This window comes from Pleurodeles waltl, chromosome 5, assembly GCF_031143425.1.
Source record: "Pleurodeles waltl isolate 20211129_DDA chromosome 5, aPleWal1.hap1.20221129, whole genome shotgun sequence".
In the NCBI taxonomy this organism is placed as follows: domain Eukaryota; kingdom Metazoa; phylum Chordata; class Amphibia; order Caudata; family Salamandridae; genus Pleurodeles; species Pleurodeles waltl.
In genome coordinates, this window is record NC_090444.1 from 1,765,265,156 (window position 1) to 1,765,292,497 (window position 27,342).

The 27,342-nt window shown below is 42.8% G+C and overlaps 1 long non-coding RNA gene across 1 annotated transcript; it reads right to left on the reverse strand.

Moving 5' to 3' along the window:
• Positions 1-387: 387 nt before the first annotated feature.
• LOC138296763 (uncharacterized) lies at positions 388-25,669 on the reverse strand. The gene is made up of 3 exons (XR_011203892.1): positions 25,470-25,669; positions 18,863-18,999; positions 388-437 (listed from the first exon to the last, which is right to left on the reverse strand). It is a non-coding gene; the product is annotated as an uncharacterized lncRNA (long non-coding RNA).
• Between the last annotated feature and the right edge of the window lie 1,673 nt (positions 25,670-27,342).

The following is a 27,342-nucleotide window of genomic DNA, read 5'->3' on the forward strand; positions in this document are numbered from 1 at the left end:
TGGGTGGTATATCCGTCACATTTGGGAGGGATTAACACCCTCCTCCAAAGTTGTAATCAGGCCCTGTGTATCTACTTTATAGGGAAGCAATGAGGGAGAGATTAAATGTGCCGACGTGATGAGGGGTACTGAGAGAGAGAGTGAAAGAAATGAAGGGGTCAGCATCCGGCTGAGTTGTGCTAGGCCACCAATGAAATAGTTCCATTGCTCATAACTGATGGAGACATTGTTAATAGAGAGGGTAGAAGTCCTGTACTCCAAATAAAAGAAGGTCTTTTTTTATTCAGGATAATAAGTAAATTTCCAATGGAGACGCAGACCTAGATACAGCTTCCAGCCTCTTCTCCAGTTCATATCCAAATACATTACAGTCTATTACATCAACATACCAGACAGTGGTGAGATCATCTATAGCAGAGGATAACACATCTTCTTTCCTAACAATCATAAAACAAATAGCAATTAATAATATACATGTTTTAAAAAAAAGGATTGTTAACAACATTGATTACATTGTATAATCACAAAATCACCCAGGTGATCTATTGCATATTGTAAATCGTCTCATTTCACCTGGATCAGAATTTACTTTTGCATTTTTGTCACCAAAGAATATATTCCATCCGCTACGAACCATCCTTCTCATATTTCATATTTAATTGTTGTCCAGCAAAACTGTATTTTCAAAAACATGTAGAATTTCCCAGGTTCAGAAAACGTAGACTGCCTATTCTTAGTTATTAAGTTAGTTTGGTCAGAATTATGAATGGTGGATGGTCGGGTTTATTGTGGTAAACGATCAGTGCTGTCCATGTTATTGTGAGAAAGAGTGATGATATTGCTACATGAAGGGCAATTGTGAATGTCATCCATGAAGAAGAAAGCATGCATCGTAAAGAAACACATATCACAAAACTGGAAGAAAGCATTTTTCAATTATGTTTTGTTGGCCAACACAGCATCATTGTCAAATGCTTTCCTCCAGTCTTGTGATATGTGTTATTTTAACACTTGCCAACTCTGGATGAACTGTCACTTAATTTTTCCACTCCTCGTCACTAATGGTACCTACAGACACACCATAAACACTTGTGACCATCCACTCATGCTCTTCAACATTCATCACAATTTCTAGTGGTAGCCTCTGTACACAATCAGCACTCATGTTTCTGAAAACTGGCACATATTTAGTTTCATATTAAAACTCCTGCAATTAAAATGGCCCTCGGAGAAGCCTTTAATGGAAAAAACATCAACCAAAGGTTTATGGTCTGTACTCAACTCAAATTTAATACCCAACAAATATGTCTGGAAAAACTGAAAGGTACACCAACAAGCCAATGCTTCTTTTTCTATTATAGAATAACTACTTTCCAACCGCTTGAGAGCTTTTGACATGAGAGCAACTACTCTTCCCGCCACCATGGTTCAACTGCATCAAGACAGCACCAAGATGATATGCACTGCAGTCTGTTATCACAATGATCCTGATTTTGGGATAAATTGGTTTCAAAGTTGGCGCCTCAGCAATACTCTTCTTCACACTCAGAAACTTCATTATTATGTTCTTTTTCAATGTGTTAGTATACTTTTTATTTAAGTAACGTGTAAGGAGAACAGGAATCAGCCAATGCCAACACCCATGACATTAACTTTACACTTTGGTGGGTTGTAAGGTTCCACAAAACAGTCACATTTATCTGATTTTCTTTAGACTGGTTTGATTTGACATTCTCAGAATCAATAATACTTGTTTCTCATGACTGTTAACATTCACAATTAACTGCACACTCTTATGAGACTTGGATGAGCTGTATTTCTCCCTTGCTGATAGCTTTACACACGCCTTCTTAAGCTGGCATTCATAGCAGGATAGTTTGTCAAAGATTAATGGTGTGTCATACTGCCATATCTAAAACATTATGATTTACTTTTACCTTTTGAACTATTTACGATGCCAGCAAATTGATTTCCTTCCCTTCTCGTAATCACATTTACTTCTGTAATGTCACTATAACACACATATATTTCTTCTTTCAAATCAGACGACTTTGGATTCAATTCTTTCAAGTAAGTAAACACGCTCTCTTTTCTTTTAGCAATAGATAAAGCTTTCTCTAAATAAGTTACCTTTTATAAAGTCATTAGTTTTCCTGAATTTTTCAGTTAGACGTCTTATTTATTAATTGACATCTCACTATTTTATCCTATAATCCTTAAATCTACAGGTGGCTGCCAAAATCCTTAGACACCCCGTATATTGTCCAATGCTCTCGCCTTGCAATTGAGCCATAAGAAACATTTATGTCTTTCCACCACTGTGTTAGACTTCTTGCCATAGTTCTCTTGCAGTGCACCAAGCACCTTCTTATAAATCCACTTCCAATTCCATGTCGTCTTCCTCCGACCTCTGAGGAATAGGCATATTTTTCAGTACCTTCTGCCGCCTGTGACCAAATTGTGTTTTAGCATGGCCAATTTCCTTTTTTGACACAAAACATCCCAAGCACCTGCTGACAGGAGATGACAACTGTCCTTGTTTTCCTTGACTAATGTTTTGTCTTCTTCTCTCCTCTAGGCTCACCTGCTCTAGCCACCACTGGTAGTCCCCAAGGATCCACAGCCCTCCAGGCCTGTGGTGCGCACTGGTGTGTCTGTCAGCAGTGTCCACCAATCTTCGTACCAAGTATCCTCAACGTAGTCTGTTTCATCTCAGGAATCTTCTTGAACCACAGCTGTTCCTTTCATGCTTCTTTCCAGGACTGGGTCCATCTCTCTGTCTGTGTTGATTGTCTCCTGTCTCATGGCTGTCGTTTTCTTCTTCACGCTCTCTGTAACTTCTTCCTGTGACATTATATAGGTTTTTGTTACTTTACATGTGTGGGATCCATTCTCACCATCCTCCGCCCTCTTCTCTTATCAGTCTGTCCTCTGTTTTCTTTATTTTCTCCTCTTAACATTGTTCCATTTTTTCTACGAAGGTTGGCTGTGGGTGCCCGAGTGTGGGTGAATCCGCCCGTTCTGGTGAGTATGTATTCCTGCTCTACTCACATCTCTTCTCCCTTCCTTTCTCCTGTTTAGGAAGAAATCTGATTTTGGGATATCTTGACAAAAAGTCTGCATTATTTTTTATCTTTTCCTTTTCAGTGGTGAGTTGTATACCTGAAAGATGGTAGACTTTAAAAAAATCTCAGTTTTCATGAGTTATTTGTCTTGTTCCAAGCCAACCATTCTAATGGGGCATGGTTTGAATACACTTAGAACGCTCTACCTTCCCGATAATATTGTAGGGATTTAGTTGCCCATTTTACTAGCAGGCATCCTTTCTCCACTATTGAATAGTTCTGTTCTCTGAGGGGAAGCATCTTGCTGACATATGGGATTGTTCTTTTATCCGCTTATGTATCGTTCTGCAAGTATACTTCCTACAATCCTACCCCAGAAGCATCTGTCTGTAACACAAAGGATTTCACAAAATTAGGTGATTGTAATATTGGCTCAGAGGCAATTATTGTTTTAAAAGTCTGAACAGCTTCTCATATCTCAGGGGAAGGGTTCTTCGGGAGCTGGTAGGTATCGATATTCTTTTTTTAGTAGATCTGTTAGTGGAGAAACCCAATGGGAAAAAGAGGAAATGAATCTACAGTAATATCCCACCAGTCCTAAAAAAAAAAAAAGCTCTTAAGTCTATCCTTGTTTTGGGAAAGGGTATATTCTGGATAGCAGCAACCTTTTTCATCTTGGGGTTTAATATACCAGTTTCCAAGTAGATATCTTAGATACCTCACTTGTCTAAATACCAGATTACTTTTTTTGCATTTACTTTCAACTCTGCTTTGTGCAATGTTCCTACCACTGCTGGTAAATGGGTTAAATGGTCAGCCCAGCTAAACCTAGAAATTTATCACCAATATATGTGACCACATAGTTTTGATGTGGTTGTAACAGATTGTTCATTATCCTTTGGAAGGTTGCTGGTGACCCATGGAGTCCGAAGGGTAAAACAGTGACTGGTATAACCCATTTGTCGCAGAGAAAGTGGTCTTCTTTTTGTCCTTTGGGTTCAGAGCACCTGCCAATAACCCTGTCGAGAGTGCTGCTATACTGTGCGTCTCCCAGCTTCTCAGTTACCGCATCGATTTGGGGCAGGGGATAAGTGTCAAACCTAGATATTTTGTTAACTTAACGTTAACTTTGTTAACATCATGGTTTTGGCACTGAGGTAACTGGGGAAATCCACATTTTAAAACCTCAATGACTAGTTTGGTCATCATCACACAAGCTTTATTCGGTCAGAAGTAACCATCAAAGCAATACAAAATGCACATTAATCCAAAGTTTAAAATCTTTTAAAAAGGAGTTAAAATCATAGGTATACATTTGACCATTAATTTCTTAACCTATAATATACATATTTACAGATTTCTAAATATTTAAAAGACACATGTGTATATGCCATGCAGCCACAAGAAACTTGCTTACTGCATAGATTATAGGAGTCGAAATGTCACTTTTCGAGATCCTTAAGGCAATACCACATTGTCTTATGCCCAATTTCCGACAAACTGAACAAATCCACTTACGTCGGGGACGGGCATACACTGGGCAAAAAAAACATAAAATGTTCGACAGATTCGGAAACGTCATTACAGCCAGGACATAAATCGGATGTTGATGATAATCTCCTGCTGCCGGTTAAGGATAATAACGGTAAACATCCAAAACGAAAACGGACGTATAGACTCTTGCCCAATAAGTCAGGAATAAGATCTAAATAAGATTCAAACTTGGGATACCACTTAAAATCCAGAAATTGATTAGTTAAGCGATCGATCAAAAAGAGGTGATTATTTCTTACATAAGACCAGCAGGCGGATTTCAGGGATTGTTTCTGGGCCTTTCCTAAATTCTGTGGGTTCTCCCAATAGCTCTCAAGCCCCAAGGTGCAAAACCATTTTGACCTATGCCTAAGCCATGGAATAGAAACTGCATTAGGTCTTTTTAGGATGTCAAGAAGGGAGTCCCTGTAGATGGCAAGCTCTGGAGTAGTCCAGATCCTTACCCAGAAGAGTAGGGGTCTCAGAGCTATCAGATCAGATCAGAAATGCAGTTAAACCCAAGGTCCAAGAAAAGCGGGATCAAGGGTGTACTACGTGGGCACGCAAGTATTGCTCTAGCAAATAAATTTTCGCCCACAGATTGTTTTATTAGTATTACAAAATCCCCACACCTCAGCACCATAGGCAGCAGCACACTGCGCTTTTGCTAAATAGATCTTAATAGCCGTAGAAACTCCTTTTGTGGCAGTACTTTTATAAAATCGCAGGATAGCACCTGACCTATGTTGAAGAAGTGTCACACTTTTGCTAATCTGATCTTCCCAATGAAAGTTGTTTGAGATCCTCACTCCCAAATAATCTATTAAACTAACCTTGCTCAGGGTGCCCCATCTAAAATGATGGTGCATCTCCTTACTGGTCCAGAACTAAACACCATTAGTTTGGTTTTACTAGCATTTAGTTCCAATCCATAATCTATGCAGAAGGATTTAAACCTGTCAATTAGAATCTGAAGACCCATTGGGGTCTTAGAAATGAGGATTCATCTGCAAAAAGTAGAAGAGGAATTTTCTGTCCATTCAGGGATGGGGCATTGTTTTGACAGAGAGACACAGCTTGTACCTCATTTACAAATAGAGTAAATAGAGTTGGTGCCAGGACGCATCCTTGGTGAACCCCTCGTAAAATAGGAATATGATCTGTTAATTCTCCCTGGTTACCCCATCTCATCTGAGCATATGTGTTCTCATGTAGCCGTTGTAATAAGTAAATTATATTGGCAGGAGTACCCATTCTATGCAGGACATCCCATAACTTTTCTCTAGGGACCATATCAAAAGCAGACCGAAGGTCCACAAAGACAACATATAAATGTTGCTTAGCAAGGACTACATATTTTCAGTATAAAAGCATCAGCCTGAAAACGTGGTCCACCGTACTAATTTTCGGGCGGAAGCCCGTCTGGAGTGGAGATAACACCTGATTATCTTGAGCCCAATCAAGTAGCTTGTCCAGAAGCTGCTTGGCAAAGATTTTCTGGAGGTTGTCAATGAGACTAATAGATCTATAATTAGAAGGGGAACTTACGTCACCTTTTTTATGCATAGGAATTATTTCGACCCCTTTGGAGGTACTGGGTATTGGGCCCCCAGCTGCTATAGTGTTTGAAATCGTGTTTATGTACCAGGACCATATTACTGGTTCAGATTTATAAAGATCCCTGGGTATCTTATCTGGACTTGGTGCTTTAGCAGATTTTAGGGAATTGATTGCAGTAATAGTTTCCCCCATCGTAAAAACAATTGGGTCAGCAAGATTAAGAGTATCCTTCACTTGACCATCAGGGGGATGACATGTTTTAACCATCTGCTGGGGGGGGGGTCGATAATTAAAAGGTTGCTAAGTGGAGCATATAGTTTGGTAAAGTGATCCACCCAGCTCTCAGGTTGAATATGAATGCTGATTGTACTCCTGCCCCCTCTATGTCTATAATACAGTAACTTCCAGAATGTTGCATTATCATTATGCCTAATTGCATCAAGGAGGTCCTGCTAGGTTTTATCTTCCCAGCATTTTTTTTGCCTGTGTTATGGTCTTATTATAGGTAAATCTGGCTGATTTTATCGCCCCCTGTAAACAGGACATAATGGCTGATTTTAATGCTAATTTGGCCTCGGAACAATCCTTATTAAACCACTCGCTAATTTTATGGTTATCATCAAGGCGCTTGGTGGTAGTCTTCTTATAGAAAATATTTTGCAATTCCCTCATCATTACTTCGTGGATGCTAAGAATTGGAATATTGCTGATTTCAACCTCCTCGTAATCAACCATAGCATAAAAAAACAGTTGGTAAATACTCTTAATCAAGTACGGATCGGACATTACTTTAGGCCAGCTGACGCGAGTATGGCTATTATCCAAGAGAGGCTCCGGGCCATCAGTAAGGTGAATGTTCCGCGATCTCCTAAATGCACCACCATATAAAGTGAGAAGCAAGGGATTATGATTGCTCTCGTAACAAAAGTCCATCTTCATGTCTTTTAAAGATGGCCATAGCCTGACATCCACTAGAAAGTAATCTATAACACTCGAGGACTGACCTCGCTTAAAGGTAAATGCAGTGCACAAATCAGAGCAAGTATGGCCATTACAGGCCCTAAGTCCATATTTAAAACACAAGGATGTCAGCTGTAAGGCAACACGGGAGCGAGTATATAATCGCCTGTTCATCAATTGAGGGATACCCCAGAGTTCATCCTCTTCAATCGTTAGATCACTGCTTAAACAAGAGGGTTCAAAAGTGCAATTCATATCCCCCGCAACCACTAATTTGGTCGAGAAATGCAGGGTATCCATATATTCAGACAACTGAGCTAAAATCTGTGACTCTGTGAAACAGACCTGGCATATACATTAATTATAGTCTTCATAAAATCTTGATCAAATATAAGCTGGACACCCAATAAATCAGGGAAATCTATTTTTAGCGCAAAATGGTCGCACTGTAATTTCTTGTTTATCAATATCAATAGGCCCCCTTTGGCACGTCCAGTACCCCCCTGTGCAGGCTGGGCTGCGGCGTAGTATGATAAAAACCCATCCAAGGAAACTGGGTCCTCCTCCCATTTCTCCTGGAATAAACATATGTCCTGTTTGTTTATATAATTGACCCAGTCGGGATCTCCCAGCTTCCTGCCTAACTCAGCCAAGTTCCATGAAATAATAGAGAGTTCAGAACTAGTTGTCAGTACTCTTGGCCTGGGGCACTGAACTTCACTAAAATTTCTGATCTCATCTAACACGCCTGATTTAGCCTCAGGGGTCCGAACTAATGTGATCGGATAGGGATCAATATGTAGTCAATCGGCCTTAGGTAAAGTCTGAGAGAAGTTTCTGCTGGAGTGACTAGTAGGGTTTTCACCTCCTTATCTACGGCTGGCCATCTAGATTTGGGAACTCTATAAGGTCTCAGCCTCACTGTCTTGCTGGGCTCAGTAGTCATCCAATGTTTCATCACATTAGTCTGCCTGGTGGTAAGAGTAAAATATGGTGGAGCATTACTTCAAGGTTCCTAGAAGTTCCTCTGTTTTATTTTCAGATAACTATTATTCAATATACCCTCTACCAGGGACTGGTTGACAGTAGACAGACTTAATAATAAGGCGGGAGCTGGTCCCTTCTATTTTTTAGTAAATGAATATGATAAACCTCTGATTCCTTACGGCACTGTTGATTTCAGCGCTATAAATTACAGATGTAACTTGGTTGATTATTTTATATGGTCCCTGCCATTGACTCAATGTTGTATTTTCTGTAGAGGGTAGGAGCAAAGGTATCAAATACCCAGGTCAAGAGGTTCTGAGCCTAGCTTGCCTGTCTTAAATAGACTTTTGATGCCATTGTCCCTTTTCCATATTTTGGGAGGCAATGTCTCTTATTTTCCCCAATCTGGCCAGTAATTGGGTGACACATTCTAAAAGGGGCTTGGTAGTGCCAACTTTAATCTCCCAGGCTTCTTGAGCCTTCTCAAGCAAGGTTCTTGGTTTTTTCCCAAAGAGTAGTTCAAAGGGAGAATGGCCCATGGTACTTTGTTCTTGACACTTTATGGCGCACAATGCCAAGGGCAACATCTGATCCCAGATTCAAGCCACTAATCCCACTCATTTTTTAGGGTACTCTTTAAGGTGAAGTTGTACCTTTCTACCAACCTATCAGTCTGGGGATAATAAGTAGAAGTACAAATCTGCTTTCTCTCCAACTTCAATCAGATTTGGGCCATCAAGCAGGATACAAATGGAGTGCCCTGATCATTTATGACTTTCCGAGGAAAACCTACCCTTGAAAAGATATCAGTCAAAGCGCTAGTGATCTTAGTCCCATTAGCTTGTTTTAGGGGAACTGCCTTGGGATATCGGGATGCGTAATCAACCATGATAAGGACAAACCGGTGAACTCTTTTAGATGGAATAAGAGATCCTAGTATATCCATATCCACTCTTGAAATGGTTCATCAATTATAGATAGAGAATACGATAGAGCTCTGTGGGAAGGAGATTGGTATTGACTATGTTTTTAGCAGATTTCACCCTCCTTGCAGTACTGTTTAACTTGGGCAAATATCCCTCGCCAGTACATTATTTTAGTATTTCTTTCTCAGTTTGTTTCCTTCCCAAAATGTCTTGAGAGTAAATGGCTACGAGCCAAGAATAGGACTTTTCCCCTAAAGGGTTATGGTACCAATAGCTGGCTCTGTTGAACCCTCCCCCTTTCCTCCATAATAAACCACTCCTCTTGAAAATATAGGGGCATACCTCTCTCTCGTCTTCTTCCTTTACACATCTCCAGGCTTCTTGTAACAGGGGCATCCTTCCTTTGGATTGCCCAGAAGTCTTGATCACTTTCCCAAAACTCTATACCCATTAGAACTGAATTGTGGGGGGCTTGATACTTTTTTCTACTCTTTTCCTTTAACTGGTGTAACTTCCTAGTCCTCTGAGGAAAAAGGACTTTCTGTTAACTACAAATCGTCCTTCTCTCGACTTTTCTGCAGAAGGGACTGAAACTAGAAATAATCCATTCCAAAAATGGGAGACTCTGGTACCTGTGGTACTACCCCAACCTCAAATCTCCTCTTTTCCTTTCTACTTTTCCTTCCTTTAACTGCTGTAACTTTCCAGTCCTCTAAGAAAAAAAGAGCTTCTGGTAATCACAAAACGTCCTTTCCTAGACTTTCCTGCACAAGGGACTGAAACTAGGGATAATCTATTCCTAAAATGAGAGACTCTGGTAGCTGTGGTAATACCACAACCAATATATTTGTATCTTGTTTAACCTTCATAGGTGTATTATTATCTTTTTTATCTTGAATATTCACCTTAACCAAAGGCCTCTTTCTGTGTTCCCCATGTACACATAGTACATTAATGGTACCTTCCACCAGATTGGCGCGGATGTCTTATGTGAGAAGGCATTACAGATTGTCTGTGTCCAGTAGGGCCTAAACGGGTTGACCATCTATCTTCAATAGTTAGCTTCTCCTACACATAAGACCTTCTTAGTAACCTCAATTTCCATGAGTTCTTTTTCTTTCTGCTTAGAGTAAAATTGGCAATGTGTCCTCGATTCCTGCATCACGTTTTGGAGATGAAAAGAACACTGGAGCTCAGGTGTCAGGAAAGTATTTCTCCATTTCAATATTTCTAGTGTGCCCCTTTGACTATAGATTTATATGGTCTCTCCACTACAATAAGAATGTTTCAGTAGTTGTATTGAATCTTTTCTCTCGAGATAGGGGATTCTGCAAGGACAACAACTGACTGCAAAGCACTGAAGACGGATTCCTGGACCTGAGGAGCTGTAAAGGAAGGGGACCAAGTCTAAGAGTCACACAAGTGTCCAGGGGGGGCAGGAGCCCACTAAACCCCGGATGAAGGTGCAAAAGGTCTGCCTCCGGGTGGAAGAAGCAGAAGATTCTGCAACAACGGAAGATGCCAGGAACTTCTCCTTTGGTCAGAAGGTGTCGTCCCACAGCGTGCTGGAGGATGCAAAGTTGTTTCCATGCAGAAAGACTGCAAACAAGCCTTGCTAGCTGCAAGAGTTGCGGTTGAGGATTTTGGGTGCTGCCAGGGCCCAGGAAGGACCAGGAGGTTGCCCCTTGAAGGAGGAGACAGAGGGGGTGCTCAGCAACACAAAGAGCCCACGCAGAAGCAGGCAGCACCCGCAGAAGCACCTGAACAGGCATTCAGAAAATTTGAGCACGACGGTCGACTCAGCACAACAAAAGAGGGTCCCACGAAGTTGGAGTCCAACTCAGTGAGTTGAGCAATGCAGGACAGAGTGCTGGGGACCTGGGCTAGGCTGTGCACGAAGGAAGTCATGCAGAAGTGCACAGAAGCCCTAGCAGCTGCAGTTCACGCAGTACACAGGATTACTGTCTAGCGTGGGGAGGCAAGGACTTACCTCCACCAAATGGGGAGGCAAGGACTTACCTCCACCAAATTTGGACAGAAGGGCCACTGGACTGTCGGCAACACTTGGATCCAGCTCCTGTGTTCCAGGGACCACGCTCGTCAAGATGAGAGGGGACCCAGAGGACCGGTGATGCAGAAGTTTGGTGCCTGCATTGGCAGGGGAAAGATTCCGTCGATCCACAGGAGATTTCTTCTTGGCCTCCAGTGCAGGGTGAAGGCAGACAGTCCTCAGAGCAACACTAAGTAACTTGGCACCTAACCTTCACCAAGTGAGGGGTAGACATATATGTGACTTATAAGTTACTTATTTGCAGTGAAAAATGGCTGTGAAATAACGTGGATGTTATTTCACTCAGGCTGCAATGGCAGTCCTGTGTAAGGGTTTGTCTGAGCTCCCTCTGGGTGGCAAAAGAAATGCTGCAGCCCATATGGATCTCCTGGAACCCCAAAGTCCTGGGTACCTAGGTAGCATATACTAGGGACTTATAAGGGGGTTCCAGTGTGCCAATTGAAAGTGGTAAATGAAGTCACTAGCCTACAGTGACAAATTTAAAAGCAGAGACAGCATAAGCACTGAGGTTCTGATTAGCGGAGCCTCAGTGACACAGTTAGGTACTACACAGGCATACACATTAAGCCACAAACTATGAGCACTGGGGTCCTGGCTAGCAGGATCCCAGTGAGACAGGCAAAACACACTGACATATAGGTTTTTATCAATGAGCACTGGGGTCCTGGCTAACAGAGTCCCAGTGACACAGTAAAATACACTGACATACACTCACAAACAGGCCAAAAGTGGGAGCAACCATGCTAGAAAGAGGCTACTTTCCTACAGTTGTTCTCTGCATCAGGATCTGCTACGCATTGGCCAGGAAGCAGCCTCCTGAGGGCTTATGCGCTCATTCTACCAGGGCAAAGCTACTACCACTGCACTAGATCAGGGCATTCTAGTCCTGTATATTTGTCAGGCAGCAACGTGAACATCTTTGCACACGTTGCAAAACATTACTGCCTGGACAATCAGGCACGGAGCAATGGACACTTTGCCCATTCGGTTCTACAGGACTTTTTATTGTAAGTAGAGGTGCCCACAGCCCACCGCCAGGAGGTTATGGCTTGGGTATCTATTCAAAGTTAAGGAATCTGCAGCTCGAAGTCTCTATCAGATGAAGAAGTTACTTACCTTCTGTAACACATTATCTAGTATAGACTCTATCTAGCTGCAGATTCCTTACACCCACCCATGCCTCCCTGTAGGAGGCTGGCCTGGTTTTTGGTGGGTACCAAAGGTACTTACACCTTATACCAGGTCCAGTTATCCCTTATTAGTGAAATATAGTCAGTGTCTAACAGCCAAGCTGTCTAGGAGTAGCTGTAGCTGAGCTGCCAAGGCTGATCTAGGAGACATGCAAAGCCATAGCAATACCACTGTAGTTACACAGTACTCACACACATGAAAGAAAATACTCAGTGTTACAAAAATAAAGGTACTGCACTTTTAGTGACACAATGCCCAAGATACCATAGAGACGATACTCCCTTAGGAGGTAAGTAATATACACAGTATATGCACTAGAGTGCTGAAATAGCTGTAAAAACAGTCCGAAAACAGTGCAAATAGTGAAAATCATGATAGATTGCAATGGGCCTAGGGGGAACACAAACAATATACTAAAATAATGGAATGCGAAAGTCGGTTTCTCACCTAGGCAAGTGTAGCGTGTAGAGGGGCGCTGGGAGTGTAAGAAAACACCAAAGGTAAGAAAAATAACCCACCCCAGAGCCCAGGAAAACAGGAGTAAATCACAGTAAGTTTCCTGAAACAGACAAGAAGTCGTGATAGAAGATTATGCAAGAACCAGAAGAGACTGCAGGACACCAACAATGGATTCCAGGACCTGAAGACCTGTGGAAGAAGGGGATGAAGTCCAAGAGGCACTGAAGAGTCCAGGGAGGCCAGAGCCCCTGCTAACCCGGATGAAGGTGCAAAAGAAGAACCACCGGTGAGAGGACAAAGTCAGTTATGCACCCAAGAAGACAGATGCGGATTCCTAGTTGCCGTGGTTCCACGCCGGAAGGATGATTGCAGTTTAGGTTGCGTCACTGGATTCCGCCAACAAGCCTTGGCACACGGAAAACTTGCGGTTGGCGGAAAATGTCGCTGTCTGGAACCACCAGGGAGCTGGTGGCCTCTATCCAGGAGGGGGAGAAAGAGGTGGCTCTCAGCAACTCAGAGTGTCCTCAGAAGACCAGGCAACGCGCACAGGATTCCCACAGCAAAGGGACAAAGAAGGTGCAAATGGAGGCCCATGCAGCATGACACAAAAGGATCCCACGCTGCCGGAGAACCACTCAGGAAGCTATGTGTCGCAAGATGGAGTGCTGGGGGCATTAGCTGTGCTGTCTACGAAGAACTTCTTGGAAGGTCGCACACAGGCCTTGGCAACTGCAAGTCATGCTTTGCATGGGGGTACTGTCTTGCGTGGGGAGGCAAGCTCTTACTTCCACCAAAGTTGGACAGCTGGACCTTAGGACTGTCTGGGTCACTTTGGTCTGCCACCCATGTTGCTGGATCCATGCTTTTCGTCTGGAGAGGGGACCCAAGCCACTGTTTGTCACTGCAGAGAGGTGCGTGCTGAAGCAGGGAAGTGACTCCATCACTTCACAGGAGATTCCTTCTGTTCTTCTGGTGCCAGCTGAAGACCAGCAGTCCTCAGGGGATGCACAACCTGGAAACTTCCAGAAGTCGTTTTGGCTTCTTTGTTGCAGTTTGTAGAGTTCCTGGACGGTTCAGCTGTGGTTCCGTTGGAAGAAGATGAAGTAAAGGATGCAGAGGAGTCCTGCTGGAGTCCTGCAATCCGAATCTGAGGAAACACCCAGGAGAGAGACCCTAAATAGCCCTGAAACGGGGATTGGCTAGCTACACAGGTAAGCACCTATCAGGGGAGGGCTCTGATGTCACCTGCTGGCACTGGCCACTCAGATGCTCCCAGAGTGCCCCACTGTAGGAGGCTGGTCTGGCTTATAGAGGGTACCTTGTGCCTGGTCCAGTTATCCCTTATTAGTAGATTAGAAGTGTTCTAGCAGCTTAGGCTGATAGAGGTAGCTATAGCAGAGCAGCTTAGGCTGAACTAGGAGACATGCAAAGCTCCTACTATACCACTTATATATATTTAGATATAGCTTCCAGCCTTTACTCCAGTTCTTCGATTTCATATTCTCACACAATCTATATTCTGTTACAACAACATTCCAAACAGTGATGGCATAATCAATAGGACATAACACAGACCCTGCATCATCTACAATAGGAATGGATTTTAACTGGTGTAACTACTACAAATAAAGACTTTCCACAGCAAGGAGTATCACATTGATTGTTTTAAAGATGTGTTTATTGGCATTTCTACATAGTAATATAGTTACAACGATATGTCACTATTAACACAGAGATAGGAGAGATAGTGCTCAGTCGGCTGCATGGCTGTAACAAGGTGTAGGGTAGGGAAACATTAATTTTTGACAAATCTACAATAGCTGTATTATTCAGATGCAGTACAGTGCAGCCACATACATTTATATGCCATCTGCTGTTAAGGTACATATGTTTTCCGAACTCTCATTAGACCCTGTGATGCCAATCTCTATTTAAATGGCCTCCCAGTTGTCCATTTGCAATTCAACCAGTCCTGTCAGTCGTATACGCATCAGGAGTAATTAGGCCTTTTGGTAAGTCTAGTATCTGCGTGAAGTACCACCCTTCACCTCTCACTCTTCAGTGCCTATGTGCTAGAGTAGGTATCCCTTGCAGTCATATCACTTCATTTTGCATTGGGGCCCGTCGTCTCCTTCTTCATCTTCTCCTATGTAGTTTGCACTAGAGCTTTCAGCTTCCAAGTCCTGACCATTCACTTTGTCTCCTGCAGCCTCCTCCGGGTGTTCTTAATTCTTTTGAATCTCCGCCCACATCCACGCTATTGGGCGTCTGCGTACATCACGGGCATCTTCTTTACAGAGAGCTTTCTCTTCCACACAAGCCCAACCTGTGACCGAACTGTGACCTTCCTCACCCATTCCTCAAGTGTGTGAAAGCCTAAATAAGTACTAATAAATATTTCAATGATTAGCCATGCTGAATTAACATGAATTATGCTAAATTAGTGAAATCAAGTGTTTTGGAGAAACGTGCCCACTTAGGTGGTAGCCATAACGTGTAAGACATTAATAAAATATTTTGCTTAAAATTACTAAGCATAGAGTAATGGTGAAATAATGGGCCTAGTCGACAAGGCCTCATGTTAAGCTTCATGGCATAAATAAATGTTCATGAATGTTTTTCAGTCTTAGTAGAGAAAACATATGTGTTCATTGTTCCTTTTTCACACAGTGCTGATAAGATGTAATGTTGCAATGTTATACTAGTTTATTTACTATACTATACTATTTTTATTTTTCGTGTGTGAGAAACTGATGTTCCCAGGGGGAAACATCCTGAACAACTAGGTCTAAACCACTACTTGCCTGAACCACTACTGCTAAACAACTAAAAAGTTTCTACAACTAAGTACTGAACAACTACTGTCTGAACAACTACTGTGTCTGAATAGCAATTGCCTGAACAACTAATTTTAAGGTGAGGTTTTCCTTTTGGTTTTTATGGTTTATTAGTTGTTTAGAATATATATATATATTAGTTGTTCAGGCAATTGTTATTCAGACACAGTAGTTGTTCAGACAGTAGTTGTTCAGTACTTAGTTGTAGAGACTTTTTAGTTGTTTAGCAGTAGTGGTTTAGGCTATAGTTGTTTGGGACCTAGTTGTTCTGTCACATATTCGTTCCCAGGACGTGACAATGGTACTACTGACTGGAGTTATGTTTGCAACAAAATGTTATCTGACTACAACTGTTGAAGGGAATGGGAGAAGAGGATCCAATCATTGACATGTGAGAGACTGCCTAACTATATCACAGATTTAAGAATTCATGTTTATTGGTTCTACTCTGAACACCCAATGTGCTGACCAATGAGAGATCGAGAAACTACTTTGTGAATTTGACTTATCCTGACTAAACATACTAGGAAGAACAGAGTTCCAGATGCCCTTCCTTCCTTTTCGTTTAGCCTCATTGCATAATTACTATTACCAATGATTGTTAATGTTAATGCTGTTTTCTGTAGTTTGATGCCCTTGCTAAGTTGGTTCAGTTAACTAAGAGCCCAATCGACCCTGAGCCAATCCCCTTCCACTTCCCTTACCAATGAAGACTTGACGACTTTCCCATTGACAAAGACATCTTTGCTTGATGATCCATACCGGAGAGGTATAACAACTGCAAATGTCTTTGTTGTAGATTTTGTTCTTTCTTTTATGTGCCAACAGCTATTTTTATAGAGCCCTAATCAGATGTTTTCCAAATGACGTTTTTGTCTATTCTTCTATTTGCATGAAGTCCAAACATGCCATTCAAATTAGGGGGTTAGTGTGTCACTGTTTCACAGAAAATTGCCTTTATTCATCTGCTAACAAATGTATGCTATTTCTCTTACGCAGTTATTGATATTGTAAGTTTGTTCAGTAACCCTTGAATGTTTAATGATAAATGCTTTCGCTAAAGTGAGATTCTTCCGCCATTTTGGTAAGCCTGTGTTGTTTGTATATGTGTATCCTTTAGTATTGAGATTTATTTACGTGATATTAGCATTGTTAATTTAGGGAAATAAACTTTCTAACTTTACTAAAAGGTGTGGTTATTCATGGCCACATGGATCATGGTGCGTGAAGATTTCTGACTCAAATATACCGATAATGATTTATTGAACTTATTGTTATGTTTCTGGTTAAGGTCATGAGTAAGATTTGTGTCCATGGTGGATCACTCTAAGTGTAGTCAAATTGTCCATCGAACCTCTAACGTGTCCCCTTATCAAAAAAATATAAAACATCAAATAAGGTCAGATGCGCCCACAAATGTTGGACCCATCAGGGACTTCCACATCAGGACTATAAATCTTTTAGCTAATGCAAATGTCAGGTCTATGAATTTTGTGCCCACTTTCTGCGTCCGTGGTCTGGGGAATAGACCCAACAGGCAAGTCTCTAAAGTTTCACACTGTTTAATAGTGAGAGACATTCTTACACAAATCTCTAGATCAGCAGGGACTAGAGAAGTCTGTCTGTCTTTCACCGTGTACATTTGAAATTTTGGTATTTAGGTGTGTGTGAAATAAAGTATGTTTTCTTTTTAAAAGTAAAATCACTGACCGGATGTTGATTTATTAAGTGTTAATGTGTGCTTTGAGGAGTTCTGAGTTGCTAACTGTAAGCAAGCATCACAAATACGCTAAGTGTGGCTCACCATATTAACAGATCTGAGCTTTGCCTCCTGGTCAGTTGGGGCATGTAATACTAATATCCATACATTCCAGCACAACATTTATATTATAATCTTTTTCTTAATGCAAATCAATAAAGGAAAGAACATGTGGCAAAGTGGAAACTACGTAAAGGCAGGAATGAGCAGGTGCTGTGCGCTTCTCGTGGGAAGAATAAGAGAATCCCCTAAGATGATGACGTAAGCAAGGGTAAAACATCTGACTTCACTCATTTCTCCAGTTCTCATTTAGTTGTGTTAACTTTGAAATGAGGCTACGCTTACTAGATCTGTTAGGCTAAATGCACAGTGTAGAACACAGAATAACAAAATGGCAGTGCATTTAAAATACATATAAATGTACAGTAATGCTATGGCTGTATTGTGCTAAAACAAAATACAACTGTTAAGACAAACAGAATGGCAGATTACATTTTACGTCCTCAGTGTTAAGGCATGCTTTGCGGAGTTGTTAACTCATACCACCACCCTTAGTAGGCTTTGGACTCCTCTGCCTCAGTGTTAAGGCATACTTTGCAGAGTTCCGAGTTGTTAACTCATACCACCACCCTTAGTAGGATTTGAACAGCTCTGCCTCAGTATTAAGGCATGCTTTGCGGAGTTCCGAGTTGTTAACTCATACCACCAGCCTAGTAGGCTGTGGACTGCTCTGCCTCAGTGTTAAGGCATGCTTTGCGGCGTTCCGAGCTGTTAACACATTCCACCACCCTCAGTAGGCTTTGGACTGCTCTGCCTCACCACCCTGAGAGTCTAGAATAAAATGAGAGTACCTCGTGCATAGTTTGGATCCAATCATAAGGAGGTCCCAGGACTCTGGCTCCGACATTTTGTTCATTTTCTTGTGGCAACAGTTGTGTTAGCCAGCCTAACAAATTAGTCCCATTGCTCATAACTGACAGAGACATAGTTAATGCAGACCCTGTGTCAAACAGAGCAGGAAGGGGCTTTGCATCCTGCAAACCCCTAACAACAGGAATGGGTGTTACATCATGAGCTGTTTGTAAATGCAATAGAAAGGGGCTTGACATTGTGAACTGTCTGCCAAACAAAACAGGAAGGGGTGTTATGATGTTAAATGTGACAAATTCAATTAGAAGGATTTTGACCATGAATTCGCTGACATAATACAACAGGAAGGCGGGCTACATTGCAGCCAGATATGCTACTAGTGCTTTCTAGTTTAAGAGGAAGTAGAGTAAAAAGATAATTCTAGCTTACGCGTCAAGGATTTTCAATTCTATTAAGGACACGCAGGCGAGGATTATGCTTCTCTCTCTTTACTGCAAGCCAAAATAGCAGCCAATCAAAATGTCAATAAAAAAACACTACATTTCCCATGAAACCTGGAAGTCCAATGTCCACAAATCACAGGTCTGACCCCTGTATATCAACACAGTCCTTCCTCTTTCTTTGCAATCAAACCAAATAAGTACTTGACTCCCTGGAACTGGAATCTCCTTGAAAGAACTGAAACTCTGGAGATGTCATCGACTATCCTCCTGCCGAATACCAATCTTCAACTCGACTTTCGTCTCCATAAAACCGCTCAGGCACCGTTTGTTTTCCGTACCTAGGAATAAAGAAATACGCAAATAATAGCCTTCTCCTGAAATGATATAATGGGTGGGTATGTTATCATTTAAACTTCATGCATAGCAGAAATTCAACAAGATAATTAATACAATAAAGTATTTTTTCGGGTGGGATCATCCTCGCCTCCGTGTCCTTAATAGAATTGAAAATTCTTGACACGTAAGATGGAAATTATTTTATTCTATGTCAGGACCGGAGGCTTAGGGTTATGCTAGTTCAAAGCTGATCCACAGCTGTTGTAACCACATCTACAATAAGTGTATGGTAGAATATTTTAAATGTGGAATCTGATGACCAATCAGCCGCTCTCATAATATCCTCTAAACGAGAACCGTCAGAGAACGCCTTAGAGGCCATAGCTCCTCTAACTGAATGTGCTCCAAACATAGAAACATCTATTCTAGCTTCCTCTATGATCCATCGAACGCAACAAGCCAAAGTAGCAACAGAGACTGGGCCAAAAGGTTTCTGTAGAGAAATTAGCAATTGCCCTTGTAAATCTCAATGTATCTCACAAGTACATTCCTCATAAGCTTTTAAACATTTCACAATACATAATTTTTGATGGTGAGGAAAAGCTGGATAAGAAACATATCTGGAAGCTGTCTTTGTACGATTAGAAATAGTAAATGAAACTCCTGAAGGAGTAAATACTCTACCTGCTATATCCAGTGCACGCACATCCGACACTCTCCGACAGGACAAAAGACACAGTAAAATAGTTAACTTCTTTGAAAGCTGTTTGCGAGAAAGATCCTCATTACAAGGCCATGATTTAAAAAACCTTAAGACTATATCCACATCCCAAAGAGAAGAATATCTAGGTTGAGGCGGCTTAACCATTCTGATCCCATGAAGGAGTTTACAAACTAACGGATGTTTTCCTACAGGTTTCCCTTCTATATAGGGGTGACCCACTAAAATCGCCGATCTGAAATTGTTGATGGTTCTGTAGGCTAAACCCTGAGAGGCTAAGTAAGAAAGAAAATTGACAATCATAGTAATAGAGGTCCCCATGGGATCAATACGTTGTTCACCACACCAACACACCTATCTTTTCCAGGAAGACTGATATCTTTTGTGAGTGGAATGAGCCCAAGATTGGGACAAGAAAAACATTGCTTTGTCCGAAACTCCAGGAAATTGCCATCATTTCCGGAAATTCTCCACACCATGAGGGACAACTGCCCCATCCATATCAGAGGTCAGAGGATGTTGAGACCCCACTGGGTCCAACAGCAGCCGAGGGTCCAGCGGAATTGCAATTGGATAAGCACAAAACATTGACATCGCCATTGGAAACCATGGTTGCGCTTTCCAAATGGGAGTAACCAAAGTGAATCCCGCTTTCTGTCTTCTCACCTGAGAAAGTACTCTCTGAATCATAACAAAGGGAGAGAACGCATAAAGAATCCCTGTCTCCCAAGACTGCAGAAAAACATCTGGCCACGACGCCAAAAGATCTGGTCTCCAACTGAAAGAATTCGTCATTTGAGCATTGCGCCTCGAGGCAAAGAGATCTATCGAACAAGGGCCCCACTGAAGATTCAAATTGTTGAAGACTTGAGGATTCAGTTTCCAATCGCTGCTATCCTTGAGGAAGCGGAAGTTCCAATCTGCAATCAGGTTGGCTCGACCTGGAATATATTCCGCAGTCACTGAAATGTGATGTTGCAGACAAAACTGCCAAAACTGCTTTGCGATTTCCACTAGATCATGGGACCTGGTCCCTCCTAGATGGTTTATATATTGTACCGCTGAAATGTTGTTCATCCAAAGAAGAATGCAACATTTCGCTTGACGAGAAGACAGGGAGCGAATTGCAAATCCCCTCGCTAATAATTCTAGGCAGTTGATATGTAGATTCATCTCCTCTTGAGAACACCGGCCACCTTTCTGGACTGGGCCACAACGAGCACCCCAACCCCAACGGCTGGCGTCCGACTCTATAATCGCTTCTGGGCTTGATGCAAAGATGGCTCTGCCGTTCCATTCATCCATGTGTGCCAACCACCAATCGATCTCTGCTCTGGCTTAGTTCGACAGAACAATCTGTTCTGCATAAGATAAGTCTTTGCGAAGATGCAAAATCTTCAGTCGTTGTAAAGCTCGATAATGAAGAGGTCCTGGAAATATCGCTTAGATAGATGAAGCCAGAAGACCCACTAAGCGTGCTAGGGTCTTCAATGATATAGTCTGAGAGGCAAGGGCTCTCCTCAACTCTTTCTTGATGGAACTCCTCTTTGTCTGAGGCAACAACAATTGGGCTTTGATGGAGTCTACCTTAAAGCCTAAGAATTCTATGACTCTGGAGGAAGTCATCGCTGACTTGTCTGAATTGATAAGGAATCCTAGGTCCTGAAGAAGCTGGACTGTCCAAGAGAGATGGAGAAGGACCGACTCTTCCGATTGAGCCATGATCAGAATATCGTCCAGATAAATAATGAGACAGACCCCTCTTTCTCTGAGAAGTTGAACCACCTGTCTTAAGAGTTTAATAAAACACCATGGGACGGACGAAAGACCGAAAGGAAGAACGGCAAATTCATACCAATGCTCTTGCCAGCAGAATTGAAGATACCGGTGGTGCACTTTGAATATAGGGACTGTAAGATATGCGTCCTTGAGGTCTAACCACACTAAGAAGTCCCCTTCTTGAAGAAGGTCTCTTAAGAGATGGATGCCTTCCATCTTGAAATGATGGTAAACAACCCATAAATCAAAATCTCTCAGATTGAGAACCAGGCAAGACCCGCCGCCTTTTTTCTGAACCAGGAAAATAGAGCTGACGAACCCTGTAGGATGTTGACTCGAACAGAAGATAGCACGTTTCTGCAGAAGATGCGCTATCTTGTCATCCATAAAAGAGCTTTCTGCTTGGGAAAAAAGAATTGGAAGAGGAAAAGACCTCTGATGAGGAGGGGCGTAAAACTCTATTCTGTATCCTCGCACTGACTGGAGAACCCAAAGGTCTTGAGAGAAACGTTCCCAGGCTACTACGTGATCCTTGAATCTCCCCCCCCCCCAGAAAAACCTCAGAAAATGGGATAATTCTCACCTGTGGAAGTTCCGTTGGAGGAGTTGAAGCCACCTCTTGTTCCGGAAACCACGACCTCTACAGGCTCTCATTGGGCAGAACCCTGATCTGGAGTAATAACCTTGACCCTGCTAGTTGTAGCCTCCCGAGGTCTGGTAGTATCAGCGGCCTGACGTCCGACCCCGTAGCGCCTGCCCTGAGAAAAAGGCCTCTGTTAAACATCTTCATTGAAGACCGAGCCTTGTCTAAAGCGGAGAAAGTGGCAACGTACTTCCCCAAATCCTTGACGAATTTGTCACCAAAAAGTAAACCATTCGCTAAAGAACCGGCGTCATTGGAAGCCAATTCTGGTAGTTTAGGATCAATGCACATCAAAAAAGAACGTCTGCGTTCTCTAGACATAGCATAGTTCGCGTTGCCCAATAAACATTTAGCTCGCTGAGTCCATTCCAGCACTGTCTGGGGGCCCAGGGGGGAATTAGATTATTTTGCTTGAACAGCCAATTCTAGGATCTTTGTGATTGGTCCCGAGATATCCAATAATTTATTCTGGCAACCTTTCCAGGCTCGCTCCAGACCTTTCTTTGGGTCTTTGGAAAATCTCTTTATGAATGTCGCCATATTTGGATCTAAATCAGGAGTATCTGCCACTTTGCCCATTAACGAAGGGCGGGGGACTCTGAGCGCAAAGTTTTTTGCACATCAATGTCAAAACCCTTTCTGATATGATCTTGCACATAATGTGCTACCTCTGCGCATGGAATCCATTCCGTGGAGCGGGGATGGATTATGCTCTCAGGATCAAATGAAAGAGTGCGAGAAGATGAACTACTCTCTTGTACATTATGAGATTTGCGTTTGCGTTTTCTGGCTAGTTTAGGCTTGTCTTGATCTAGATCAGAACCCGAAGAATGAGAGTCAGAGGAAGGGAGACCTTCTGTCAGAATAGACAAATCCAGACCTGTCTCAGGTACCTCCAAACTAGGAAAGGACCCATAACCATGATCTTTCATCACTGACGCAGCCATATGCGCCAAAATATCTGCAGAGGATGTGGGTCCCTTTGAGGCTCCCCAGGCAAAGCCAGCCCATTTCAGAAGGCTGGTCTTGCTGTGACCCAGAGTCAAGAAGAGAGCGTCCTCTCCATTCAGGCTGACCAAAGCTCACAAGGGGCTGAGTAAAGGGTTTTAATGCTTTAATAAGAGCCTGTTTCACAGAGTCCTGGACATGATAGCACAGCGCCTCCACTAATCTTTCCTACATATGATGTTCATAATTTGCTTCAAGTTGATCCTGATAATACTCATCCTCCTCAGTGTAGTACGCCATGATTAAATGGAGATGTATGAAGGAGTTCAAATGGGGGTGGGGGGAAGACCCCAGCAGGGAGATGTTTTCACAAGTTGAGAGAATTAGCCCCTGCAATTTCCCTAAGGCAAAGCCTTGATTTGTTTAAGCGCCCTGTCGGGCATTCGAGGGCTCAAGAAATCAATTAATCGTTTGAAAAAACGCTAAAAATAGATGCGTTTCCAACTGCGCGCATTGCTTTCTCCTTGCTCCTATTAATTATTGGGAGACCGAGGAGAGTGCATGCCCGCCATCATCATAAAAAGAGGACTAGTCCTCTTGGCACGGTCGCGGTCTGGGAGTCCGCTTGACTCCTAAGCTTTATCGCGGGCAACGCCCGCCTTCCGTGAATGAAATCCAAAGTAACCACCCTGGATTACAAAGGGGGTTAATTAGATAAATGCCGTGAGACAAGTGATCGCCAAGAAGCGATCGAACATGCGGCTAATTAAAGAAATAAGCACTGCGATGTGTGTAGAGCCCGCTCCACGCTGTGAATATATAGTACACACTATAATTTTAGTACATTTAAGACAACTTTTTCTCAAATAAAGGAAAGTGATTTATCTGTGGGCTGCAAGCAGCAAAGAAAGAGGAAGGACGGTGTTAAAAAAAGACTGATATACAGGGGTCAGACCTGTGATTGGTGGACAATGGACTTCCAGGGTTCATGGGAAATGTAATTTTTTGTTATTGAAGTTTTGATTGGCTGCTATGTTGGCTTGCAGTAAAGAGAGAGAAGCATAATCTGAAGCCTCCGGTCCTGACATAGAATGGTATGTATTTCATTGCGTACAATCTCAAGTTGTATTTTTTTGTAATATGTAATATTATGCTTAGGATTTATTAGTGTGTGAATTAAAGTGTGTGTTTTTTAAAAGTAAAAGCATTCATTGGATATTGATTTCTTAAGTACTTTGTGTGCTTTCCAGAGTTCTGCGTTTCAGCCCAAACCACTGAGTAAGCTATGGGTTGCTTTGCCTTGCTAAAGTAAGTGTCAAAAGGGATGTATTTTGTGCTCAGTCTGGGTCCAAAAGTAAGGTAGTCCATGGATGGTGGAGGTAAAGACTCCATTTGTTACGACTGGAGCTTCCTAACTTCATTGATCTGGGACTCTTCCCAAACCAGTACCAACATTCCCACAGGAATTGCAATAGAGGTGCGTTGATTTTTTCCCCATTGCCTCAGAAGCCAGCCCTACTAGTTAATCTTCCCAAAACCTTCTGTTGTGACACCCGAGCTCTAGCATGTGCTGTGCTGACTGCCACTGAAAAGACACAGCAGTTGTGCAGCATGCACACTTACCAGCAGCAGCAGCATTTCAGTACAATGCAGCATTAGGCGCTGTGGATACCCTACTTGTGAGATAGCCGCTGCATTCAAACATTGGCTCGACCTGCTTCTCTCCTAGTGATGATCACAGTGGTGGGTGGGGTCTATGCTGTGCTATGCTGGGTATCTAGTGCAAGAGTAGGGCACTCTTTGGTGCACCCACGAGTTTATGCTCTTTGGCATAAGTGCGGAATAGTAATCCTGCCTGGTGGCACACCAGATACTCCTGTCAAGCTGACTGTGCTGCACACGCACCCTGCGCATGAAAGTCACTTTACCGCACATGCGCACAACGTGAGTGCGCACACAGAGGAGCTGGATTGGATATGGAGTTTACACACTGGGACCAGAGTCTGTCAGGGAGAGCAGCTGGGAGAAACTGTTGTGAAAGTATTCATGTGAAGCTGGAGGCAGAGTTCTGAAGCAGAGGGCAAGTTTTCGCGAACAGTAAGAGGTCGGGCAGGGTGCTGAAACTCTATCCACATATTGCTGGTGCCAGTAGACCCAACTGGTTGTTCATATGATGTGGGGGGGTAAGCAATTCATAGGGGGCAGGGAGTTGGTGGGTGGGACTCTCTGGCAGCAGTCCATGGTCAATGCTTGTCAAAAGTATAAAAACGTACTGCCATCAGAGGCGGTTGGTGACATAAAAAAACGGTGGGGTGCTACATACATTAAAAACATACATTAAAAAGTTACATTAAAAGGGAAAAATTGAAAGTTTCACTTACCTTATCCTACAGCACGTCCTCAATGCTCTCCAGTCCCTGGCTCCAGACTCTACCGTGCGCGAGGTGAGGGCACACAGCCAACTACCGTACCCAATCCAGAAGCTGCTCCCATGCTGTTAACAATGTTAAGCAGCATGAGTAAAGCGCCTGGATTGGCTGAAGCAGGCCGCCTCAGCGCTCCGAAATGCACTTGAGGCCTGTGCCTGCTCTCCAAGGTTTGAATTGCGCATGTCGGGCTGGCGATTGTAAGATAGCCGACCAGACCTACATGCGCACTTCAAACTGAAGTGGTCACTCCTCGTTGCTGCCAATCAGCAGCAATGACGAACTGGCCCTGCCCCCACACTCAGTTTGGCAGTGAGTAAAAAAATAAAATGGTAATAAAATAATGTAGCCGTCACACACTACAGGTAACAATCCACACCCCTCATTAACTAGCAGTCTCATTCCACTGACAGCACTCTCGCCTGTCCGCGAGTAGCAGTCTCACACCACTGACAGCACTCTCACACTCCTCACAGTCACACACAACCAGAAGCATTCTCACACTCCTCACAGACTAGCAGCACATATAGTGGGTGATAACACAAAGCACACTGTCATTAACTGGTGAGTTTGTGTGTGGCGTTGTGGGTGAGCAAGTGGGAGGGCACAAGCATGTGTTAATGGATGGATAAACAGGGGCACGAGCGCAAGGAATAGTGCATGGATAGTGAGTGAGTGCGTGAAAGGATGGACTAATGACTGCATGGATGAAACCATCCATTCACTTCCATTTATAGGACAGGCCTATTGGCTTTGCCAACTATTGTTTGAATTAGCTAAAGATTTTTTTTGTTAACCAAAATTGTATTAGGTTTAACAAGGCAAGCGTCATTCACTATGACACTTACATAATATTCCGTAACAATAATAGCTCTGGAGTACAAGCTAAATATTTTTTTTATAAAAATACATTAGGGACACATGAGGATCCAGCTGTGCTTGAAAGACATTACAGCGTTATACAACCCATGACCAAGTGCGGCCACCTTATTTGTTGTGGGTCAATACTTGTAATGCAATCACAGGGTGTAAGGGTGTCACCTGGTCCCTTGGCTGCTGCTGGTATGATGGTGAAATGAGGTCAGAGGCAAAAGAGACAAATTCCAAGCGTGGATCTTTCCTGGTCACAAGAGAATCGGGGGAGCTAGTGAGGCCTCAGTTTCTTCACAATAACAGCGACAAGCAATACATTTCTCGTAAGACGCTTAGTTTAGCAAACTTTAACATACAGATTTCCGTTCGTGGCACAGATAAAAGGTGCTATTTAGAAACTAGAATTTGCTGAGAAAGATTTCCAAAGTAATTGAGCAATGTGGGTTGCCGTGGCGAGGCCTGCGCCAGCTGATGAATGGGAGCCGCGCTCTGACGTGTTCGTGGTAATAATTCTCCGCGCTGATAAATGGTATTCCCGAAAACAAAACACAGTTTGCAAAAGTAATTCGTCTTAATTCGAGTCAGTTTTCGAGATGATAAAACACTCTCATTTTGAACGGGGTGCTTTGCGCTCGTATAATCGGTGACATTCGGATTTTTGACGCCGTTGTTTTTGCTGAGCCTTGGTATCAAACTCTATTACTCATAGAAAACACGTTAGAAAATAAGCTTCTTACTAGGTTTTACTATTTCGCCGTCAAAGGCAGATGCGAGGTATTGAGTCGTCAGTTACCTAAAAAATCTAGGAGCCTCAGAGTTCCCTTCGAGGGAGGGTCGGGGGAATATTCCTCCATCAGCAGGCAGATTGACTCCTCGGAGTGCCTGTGCAGCGGCATGGAGGAGCCCTGTGCCCTGCCTGTGTTAGGAAAGCCCGCTTCTGTGCCTGTGTGCACTG